The sequence below is a fragment of the Rosa chinensis genome, chromosome 7 (assembly GCF_002994745.2).
Source record: "Rosa chinensis cultivar Old Blush chromosome 7, RchiOBHm-V2, whole genome shotgun sequence".
NCBI lineage: Eukaryota > Viridiplantae > Streptophyta > Magnoliopsida > Rosales > Rosaceae > Rosa > Rosa chinensis.
In genome coordinates this window covers 57,965,723-57,976,425 of record NC_037094.1, presented here as the reverse complement: position 1 = coordinate 57,976,425, position 10,703 = coordinate 57,965,723, and positions in this window count along the sequence as shown.

Sequence of the window (10,703 nt, the reverse complement as noted above, 5' to 3'; positions counted from 1 at the left end):
TCTTCATGCACAAAAGCGGCAATGTCCTCAGGGCCAGAAAGTGTTGGGACTTAGTCACGGCTGCCACACCCCGTAGGTGGAATAGGACTCGATTGCTTTTAATAGCAACAAGGACACGATAAGGAAACATCATAACGACCCCTTCCTGAACACCGTGGTCATCAACCACTATCGATGCCACCGGGTCCTGGTTGATAGCGGCGCGGCGGTCAGTGTCATGTTTGACAGCTACTACGAAGGTTTGAACCTAGACAAGAAGAAACTCACCCAAGATCACGAGCCCTTAATCAGCTTTGCAGGAGAAATCACACAGCCCTTGGGGTCCGACAATTTGAGGGTCACACTTGGTGGAGGCAACATTATCGCCACAATGACAATGCATTTTATCATTGTCGACTGTCCCTCTTCCTACAACGTCATCTTAGGGTGAGACGCCATCTGGAGACTTCAATGCTTCGTCGCAGGGCACATGATGATGATGAAAATACCCACCCATGGGGCATTCTAGTCATCCGAGGCGATCAGGAGCTAGCGAGGCAGACAAGTGCGTGTTTGGCATACTTGGAGGAAAATTCCTGGGCTTTGTGGTTAGCGAGAGAGGCATTGAAGCAAATCCTGAGAAAGTTCAGACCATCCTCGACATGGCATCACCAAAGACGAGGAACGAGGTACAATCCCTCACCGGAAAGGTTTTCGCCCTCGCCCGGTTCATATCGCGCTTAACTGACAAATGCGCTCCTTTCTTCAAGCTCCTTAAAACTCACCATACCGAGAAAATCAACTGGGGACTTGAGCATGACAAAGCTTTCCAAGGCATCCAAGACTACCTGGCATTAGTACCCACTCTTTCTAAACCCATCCCAGGAGAAGTCTTGTACATCTATTTCGCAATATCAGTCACAACGATCAGCGCTACCCTAGTCAAACGTGAGAACAGTGATGAACTGCCAGTCTATTACACCACCAAGGGGTTCAATGATGCCGAGTCCAGATATTTAGATATCAAAAAGTTCGCCCTCGTACTCCTCACAGCCGCCCGACGACTACTACAATACTTCTAAGCACACACCATACATGTCTTGACCAATCAGCCGTTGAAGCAAGTCCTCCAAAAAGTAGAATCCTTGGACAGGTTAGTAAAGTGGTCCATCGAGCTCGGCAAGCTCGACATCCACTACACGCCGCATACAGCTATCAAAGGACAGGCTGCTGCAGACTTCATTGCAGAATTCATACCTCGAGAAGACGACGAGCCCACAAATGAGACCATATTTGGACCAAGCGCCACCCCAACATGGACTCTTCACGTCGATGGATCCTCCAATAGCAAGCTCAGTAGAGCTGGAGTGGTCTTGACCGAACCAGAGGGACACACATAAGAGTATGTGCTACAATTTAAGTTCAAAGCCTCGAACAATGTTTTCGAGTACGAAGCACTTATAGCTGGTGTCCAGTTACCAAAGGAATTGGGAGTCACGAGCCCAGACATCTATAGCGACTCACAACTTGTCGTAAACCAGGTCGGTGGCTATTTCCAGGCCAAGGAACCACACTTATCTCATTATCAATCACTTACTAAGGCCCTATTTCGGCAATGCCTACCCAGCCACACCATCGCTCTGATCCCCCGAGCACAGAATGCCAAGGCAGATGCTGTCGCCTGTCTGGCGACATCGCCACCAAACACCGATATTGGAAACCTTAAAATGGAAGTCATGGAAAACCCTAGTATCGACAAACCATTCTCGGAGATATTCCTTACAGAGAACCAACGCAAGCCCTCATGGATGGACCCATTCATTGATTATCTCTCCAAGGGTATCGAGCCACAAGACAGGCCATCACCACCAGGCTCCGCAGAAGAGCAACACTATACACAGTCTGAGAAGGAAAGTTATACAGGAAAGGCAGGTCATTCCATCTGCTGAAATGCATCTCACTCGAAGAAGGATAGCGATTCCTGCTAGCGCTACACAGTGGTCTGTGGCAACCATGCCGAAGCAAGAAACCTAGCATTTAAGGCACTGCGCACAGGATACTAATAGTCCACAATCGAGCAAGACGCAAAGCTTATCACTAGCGCCTGCCTCAAATGCCATCAATTCGCCAACTCCCCTCTTGCACCGTTAGTACCACTCTCAATCATCATTGCCCCTTGAGCATATTGCCAATGGGGACTCGATTTCATTGGAAAATTCCCAACAGCACCAGGACAGTTAAAATTCGTCATCGTTGCCGTGGACTACAACACCAAGTGGGTCGAGGCCGAGGCTCTGGCCATAATCACAATCGCCAAGGTCATCAACTTCCTATGGAAGAATATTTATTGCCGATTCGAAATCCCTGAAACAATCATCACCGATAATGGTGCACAGTTCGATAACGATACACTCAGGGACTTCATCGGCCAATACGGCACAACGATCCTATACGCCTCCCCCACACACCCACAGACAAACGGCCAGGTCGAGGCAGTCAACAAGATCATCAAGTAAAACTTGAAGAAGAGGCTGGACGACGCCAAGGGCTTATGGGCAGAGAAGCTACCCGAGGTCCTTTGGGCGATCAAAACAACCCCAACGGAGGCCAATGGCGAGTCCCCCTTCTACATGTCATTTGGCACTGAGGCAGTGATCCCGGTCTAGCAAGAAGTGCAAAGCGATAGAGTGGCATGCTTTGACGCACTCACCAACTCGGAAGGGTTGAACCTTGACTCTGACCTCTTGGAAGAGCGCCGAGAGCAAGCCCACCTCCACAATATAAACAATAAGCAGCCTATCACCCCATACTACAACGCAAGGGTCATGCCTCGTCTCCTCTCTGTCAGGGATTGAGTGATGAAGGAAAAGATGCCAACTCTAACAAGGCTGAAAGCTACCTGGGAAGGGCCATACGAGATCACCAAGGCCGTCGACCCGCCACTTTCTACTTAAGGAGAACAGACGGTATCACTCTCCCACATCCATGGAACGCCCAACACCTCCGCTACTATTCCAAGTAGAGCGAGACACCTAGGCTGCGCAATCTCCATCTCACTATCGCCTTCTCCATAACGTGAACACCAACACCACCCCTTTTTATCATTTGAATCGTGTACTTTGCAACTGCCTTAGCGCAACAATGAATGAAATGCTCTTCTTCTCACAATGAATGCAATGCTCTCACAACGAATGAAATGCTTTTACTCGTCATACTTTTCATCACTTAACGAGCGCCAACGACTATCTCCATCCGACCCTTAAATGGTCAAATATCGTATTGCTATACCACTATCGCCATAGGCCCTATGTCGGCCACCACAACAGTTATTACATGCAACAGGCAAGGGCACGCTGTATAGCAATCCTAACTTATTGCCTATGCATTATCACTAATCTGAATGCGATATAGCTTATGGCCGGTTCTGTTGACACAGCACGACGCTGTCCCTCGCAAACCCTTGCGTTGCTAATTGCAATCATATGAATGCTTTTATCAATAATGAATTATATGCGACACATCACGGTAACGAAATGAATGAATGAATGTCAATGATACGTGACACATCGCGGTAACGAAATGAATGAATGAATGTCAATGGTATGCGACACATTGCGGTAAGCAAATGAATACTTCAACGATAATGAATGTCAATGATACGCGATACGATGAGTCAGCGAGATGCCAGTAAAGTAATGCCCAAAGAAAGCAACATGAACGAATGCCAAAGGTCCATAACACGCTCTCGCCCTAAGTCCTGATGCAACACCAAACACTGTTACCACAAGGAATTCATCATGATACACGCCGACTACCAAAGGCAACGCCTAACACTTATACTCCAACGCCATGAAGGGCGATGCATAATGAAATCTTTACTCCATACAAATGCGATACACACACTAGCATACAAACGTGATATACATCCTAGAAACACAAACGCGATACAAATGACTTTCCTTGTCACCCTTCCGATCAATTCTGATTCTTTGGAATATGAGGAGCTCCAGAAGAAGATCACTGGCCCTGGGGATTAACGGGCTGGTCAAACTCTAGTGGGAAAGACTGGGTGGCAATGCCACTCTCTACCCTATCACCACCCGATCTCCACTGTTGTAGCCCCGCCGCACCACCAGCAATCGGTGTCCTTAGGTTCCTCACTTGGACGGAAGCTCAGTCCTGCAGAAGCACTAATCGCTCAACTCGCCAAGGGACGGCGACGCCGAGCCAGCCTGAGATTAGGCTATAAAGCCTATTACCCAGACATGAGATTAAGCTATAAAGCCCAGAATTCTGGAAACGTAAACCAGCAAATGGGAGAAAGGATTTCAGGAGCAGAAGCACAATGAAAAACAAGGAGAATGCAATGTTGAAAATGTGATTAGCTCTACCTCCCTCACTTTGCCTATTTATAAGGGAAAGCCACGGCCATAAACCGCCCCCAGATAACCAATGGTCACGTTGCTTTAATGACAAGGCACCAAATCGACAAAGTAGTAAATATATTCAACGCACGGGGGACTATCGCTAAAAAATGTTTGTTCCCAAAAAACTTTTCATATTTCCAACACAAAACGGACATTCCAAAAGGAAGACCAATCGTTCAATGTCGCGTCAAAATTTAAAGCATGTACACGTCAACAAGCCTATCACTAGTAAAGCAAAAATAGAAAGAGGTTATGTCTCGCCCTCGGCACTGCACGCCTGCTCCCCTACTCGGTCTTGCTCCCCAACATTCTCGCCCTGTAGCTCGACCTCGGCATCCACGCGCACTTCCCCTTGTTCGCCCACATCAGCACCCTCCGCCTCGCGATCGCCAGCCTAGCTCGAGATGCTCTCCATTGCAGTATGTGGCCGGTTCGTGGATCACAATCCTTCCTCCGCGACTACCACTGGCGACATTGGTTTGCGGTCTCGCTACCTTCTTCTCTTGCATATCACGGACCATTTTCTCCTGATCAGTCCAGCCAGCGGTGATACCATCACTGATCGAGTGCAGAGCCCCATCCGAGAAGGCCTTATTTATCTTCTTCTGATGGCTGGATGACAGAAGGTACTGATCCACTACCTTCGCTGCGCCATCTCGCTTGGCCTTCTTGAGCTTGTCAAAGTGTGTCTCAGCAGCAGCAAGCAGTCGAATACATTTATTAGCGAAGGCAATACCTCGAGTTTGCTGCTTACCCAACTCCTTCCTCAATCACTTCAGCTCTGCCTCCCTCTCGCCAGCTTGGCGTTTCATAACCCTCAAACAGTCAATTTCCCCGTGTAAGGTACCAACCTGCCCCTCCAACTCCACAACGCGATAAGGATAAGGAGCCAAACTCTCTAAGGTGGCACCACGAAGCTCCAACTCTGCATTGCGCTCTCGGACCTGCCTCTCCAACTCTTGCAGACTCTTTTCAGCCTCGCGAACCTAGGCCTTGACCTCCTCCAAAGCCTTCTGGCCAACTTCGGCTCGCTGCAGCTAACCGGTCAGGTCCATGTTCGACTCTCTCAGTGGGGCAACAACATCCTCAGCATCCCAGCGACGAGACTCCTCCACTGCGAGCGATCGCTCCAGTTCCATCCTTCTCGTAATCTTATCGTCAATTGCCACCCTCATCTCCTCGCTCTCCACTTGGCCGCGATCTAATGCATCCTGGAGCTTGCGCGCCCGCTCCTTCTGGGCACCCAAGTCCCCCTGCAGTCGGGCGATCTCCAGATCAAAATGCTCAAGCAACTCGGCGGAGGCTTGATAGTTCATGTTCACAGCCTATATTGCACGCCAAGCAATCAACACATACAAAACAAAAAAGAGCAGCTAATAACACGTGAAAGAGAATGCATGCAAAACGTAACACGTACCCTTATCAGTCTCTCTTGGGCCTCCTGATACCTAAGGCGAGGATCCTCAACATTCACACGGCTGCAATCACGATAGCAATTACGCAGATTGGCAACCATGTGTAGAATGACACCATATGTGATCCCAATTTCGCCAACAGTGCATGCGAGCCCTCCAGCAACCTCGTCACGAGAATCTCGAGAGCTCCTACTTGTAGATCTCGAGCGTGTTACACCATCAACCCGAGACCTCTTGCCTCCGCGAGTAACGACACTAACACCCACTGGGGGACTCCCGAGATGAAGCTGCTAAAGCAGCCCTCTTCCACAACCCAACTCTGCCAGTCCGAGCGCAAGTCTCTGACACTATGGTCCTATCCACCTCACCAGCCTGGACAAGGGTCCCCGTCTCGGCAACTTACGTATCCCTGACATCGCCCTCCCCAACCTTCTGACGAACCTCAGGCACCTCGGCAGTCAGAGCTGCATCACCAACGGCTTGGCTTGTCACCTCAGCTTCTCCGCTGTCGACGATAATGACTTCTCGCGACACCAGACCACCGATATCGTCACCAAAAACAGCGTCCAGCTGCTCCAACACATCATCTTGTACCAAGTGGGCCCTGATACTAGTATCGCTCTGGCGCTGCTCAGCTTCCTTAAACAACTCCTCAACGGAGATCTCCACTTCGACCCCCCGACTCTGATGGCTCATTCACGGCACCACGCTCCACCTTTCCCGTCGAGACTCTGGGGGACTGCCTTGCGCTCTCCTGCATCTTGGGGACTGACGTTGCACAACAAGTACTTGGGAACGTTGACCAACTTCACCCGCCCGCTCTCGAGAATGAGCTGCTTCCTCGACACTCGGCTCTTGGTAGCCCTGAGCTACACGCCTCTCAGCACCTGCCTGCTCCTCGGCTTGCTGGTTGAGGTACTCTAGCACATTGTCGGGAATCCTCAGGTATATCTCATCTGGTAGCAGCATGTTCACTAGATGACCAGTCACATGTACCTCCTTATCGGGAAGCTTGACGTCACATTGCCTCGCCGTCTCCGACTCTCGCAACAACTCCTTGATAATGGCATCGATATCCACCTCAGCTTATGGAGCATCACTTTTGCTAGCCTCGCTAGGCATATCCTCTACAAAACAAACAAACAATGTTAGCGAGATCATAAATGAATGAACGATTGGACATCATAAACAATAAACAGCCCCTAACCTGGATGCCTCCCCAGCTCAAACCTCTCGTACATCGGAAGCCTACATAGGGGATAGAAACCCCTCTTCCCCTTGGGGAACGCGCCCAAAACCCTCGCAACACGCTTCTGCTCTAGTGTGGTTAGGACAGCCTCTTGCCTCACTACGATACAAAGACAAGCGCGCTGTTAGCACACACCAACGACAAAATTTACCAAAAACGTAATCATGATACTCAAAGATAGGCTGGAACAGAGTCGGAGCTCAATGCACCATGTTCGGGTTCTGCCAACGACCCCCAACCAGGCAAGGCCTGCCCCTCCAGAGGGCATAAATGTTAGATGGAAGGTCGTCGATAATCGTGTGACCGCGTGCCCTAAAGTTCACACACCCGCTGTCCCTAGTCTTTATCGAGAACTGCATCTTGAACGTGGAGTTAAACTCGCTGATACTGGGACACTGCTTCCGCGAGAGTAAATGTTAGATGGAAGGTCGTCGATAATAGCGCGATCGCGTGCCCTAAAGTTCACACACCCGCTGTCCCAGGTCTTCGTCTAGAACTGCATCTTGAACATGGAGTTAAACTCACTAATACTGGGACACTGCTGCCTGTTGAGTTTCCACAACAACAAAACCCCCATCAATTGCCTCAGGGCATTGGGTGACAACTGCCCCACAACAATGTTGAGACACGACAGTAGATATTGTAGCTCCTCCGGTATCGGGAATGTCAACCCACACTTGAGCTGATACTCGTAAAAGCAGGCCCACCCCACCTCTGGGTGACTAAAGCACTCACCACCTCTCAAAAGTGTAATAGCATGGTGTCCGGAATACCCCAGGTCGGCCTCATATCGGCAATCTGCTATGCTGTCATACTCGGACCCGACTGGTTAATGGGCATCTCGCCAAGAAGCAACCACCCACCTGGCGAATGGGGAATCTCCAATACCTCGACATTCCCGGCTTCAAGAACCTCGGGCCTCGTGATATGCTCAACCCTACTCGGGACCCCACGAGAAGCGCCAACACCACCACGAGAAACTCCTTCACCACCTCCACAAGAGGAACCCTCTCGCCTACCGCGACCACGATGCTCCCGTGCCATACTGTGAGCGACACCCACAATTAGTCAATCGCCTTCGTCAACCCGCCCCACAAAATTTCAAAATTTAATACCCTAGCCCGATGCTGCAACAGCAAATCTTACCAAACCCTAAATTCACCCTCCCTAAAGATTAACTGCACCCACAATGACCTAAAGCCTACCAGCAAATGACCCCTCAACAAACCCACACTTCACAAATGTTCTCAGAAAGAAACCCAGAAAAGTCAAGAAACAGCGTACCTGTCCACTCCTCCAACCCGAAAACAGAACAACAAAGCCAACAACCCGGAATTCCGACCACCAAACGAAAGCTTCATGCTCTTAGAACAGTAAAGGCTCTAACTTTACTCACCTCTATCTCAGTCTCCAACAAAAAAACACAGGAACAGTAACCGTCCCTATCTCCCTCCTCTGTCCATATATAGGGACCTCGAGAGTACAGGGATCGTTGGACGTGCAAGGACGACCACACCAGATCTCACCACGTGTCCGACATCTCTAAGCGTTACAGAGGTCATGCGCCGTCACCTCGACTCCTTACCACTACACTATTATTACATGTTACGGATTCCAGTACACCGGACTTCCCGCACATGAAAAATAAATGGCAACAGTACACATGTCACCAGGGCATAGCATATGTGCCAAAAGACGCATGAAACCCTACCATAGATTCGCGATAGTGACACAATAACAGTCGTGAGAATGATCTCCTTACCCTATCTAAAACTCCTCTTAGGTGGGGACTTGGGGGCTGGGGGTAATGGTAGTACAGAAGCCATGTGGCATGAACTCGCCTTGCACTTCCGATATTTCTACCAAAAAACAAACTCCCCACCCAAAAGAACTCTTGACCGGGGACTTGGGGGACTTGTTGCTATGCATATACCTCCCAGACACAAGTATCGGAAGCACAAGATTCGTATCACCAATGTAGAGGTAAATAAAGCTCCTAGCTGAGGGTCCCGATACGCCTCGGAGCGATATCAGGAATCCCAAACGTCCCACACTGAAAGAAACGACATCTCCAACAAATTTGCTACATTAAGGGCATCTCCAACAACCTAAAGAGGTAACTGTTTACTATCGCTTTCTATTATCATTATCTTATAACGATACTGACTTAGGTATCAGAGCGTTGAAGGCCAACACACTTGGTTTTCCCTCTGACTTTTGTCTGTTTTACAGATAAGCGAGACCGATAGCCATAGTTGTTGACCAAGACATCTTGTGGTTTAGCTTGATCAGACCCCTCTCGAGATAGCTGAAACAATGTGCATCATATTTTGTTTCTTCATTCTATAGTTGGATAATTGTGAGATTAGTCTTTATTAATGAACATATATTTAATATTTAGAAAAAAATACTTATGTCAAAACAAGAATATAATGTTTTATTTCACTACTTTGATAACATTAATGAAATAGGGAAAGTTTCACAAATGGCATGGTCACTCAACTATTACACTGTCACTCAACTATTACACTGTCAATCACTTAAGTCACTTTGTTAATTTTTTTCATTAAAAAAATTATAAAAAATACTCTTTGGGTGATTTAAGTGATTGACAGTGTAATAGTTGAGTGATCAAAGTGATATATTTGAAACTTCAGTGACCAAAGTGTCGAATGAGTCATAGTTGAGTGACCATTTGTGGAATTCTCCCAATGAAATAATATTGGTGGAATTGTCATGAGATTTTGAATAAAGAGGTCTAATGTTCAAATCTCATCATTTTAATATTCTAATATTTTTAAAATCAAAATGAAATTTTGTATTTGTGATGGGCCGGCTCACAATACATCATGCTCGGGTCGTGCTGGGCCCATAACAGGCTCGGGCCGGGTATTGACCAATATTCCTCGGCCCAACCCGACCCATTAGAATAACGTGCTCGGGCCGGTTTTAACCGTGTTGGGTCCGTGCCTAGCAGCTTGTTTGCCACCTCTAGTCCCGTTTGGTGGTGGACAGTTGTCAAGAATACAAGTTGATATGGCTTCTAACTCACATAGCCTTACTCAACACCGCCCTTCAATCTCACGGATTCAAATCCTTCATGGATTTATATTGCCAAAGGCAAGTTCATGAATAAATAAAAGAGCTTAAATCTCGCTTATGGAATCAAAAATTCTAAAGTTCATAAATACTCATTCATTTACCGTCAAAGTGATTTATTGCCTCAATACTATGACAAGACCAAAAAATCGAATTCGAATCATGCTCAGAATGTTGTAACATATTCTAACTTCCACGAAGTTATGGAGTTATCTAGAGCTCATATTGAGCCTATATGAAATTATCAATTACACAATTTGATATTTATGGCTAAGTATGCCATACCTAAATTTCAATGCTTGGAATATTGTATAAAGGTAAATATATGAATTGTTGTTCCTTTATATTGTTATTCTTTAACTAATATCTTTATCTATAATTTGAGCATATGAAATTGGTTTTACTCTTATCATGTCAGGTAAGATTCATTACAAATATCATAGTTTTGTTGGTATTACCCTAACCTTTGCAGGAATTGCAATTCATGATGAGTCCCCTTTATGCAAAGCACACATAGTCTCACCTTTGTGATCG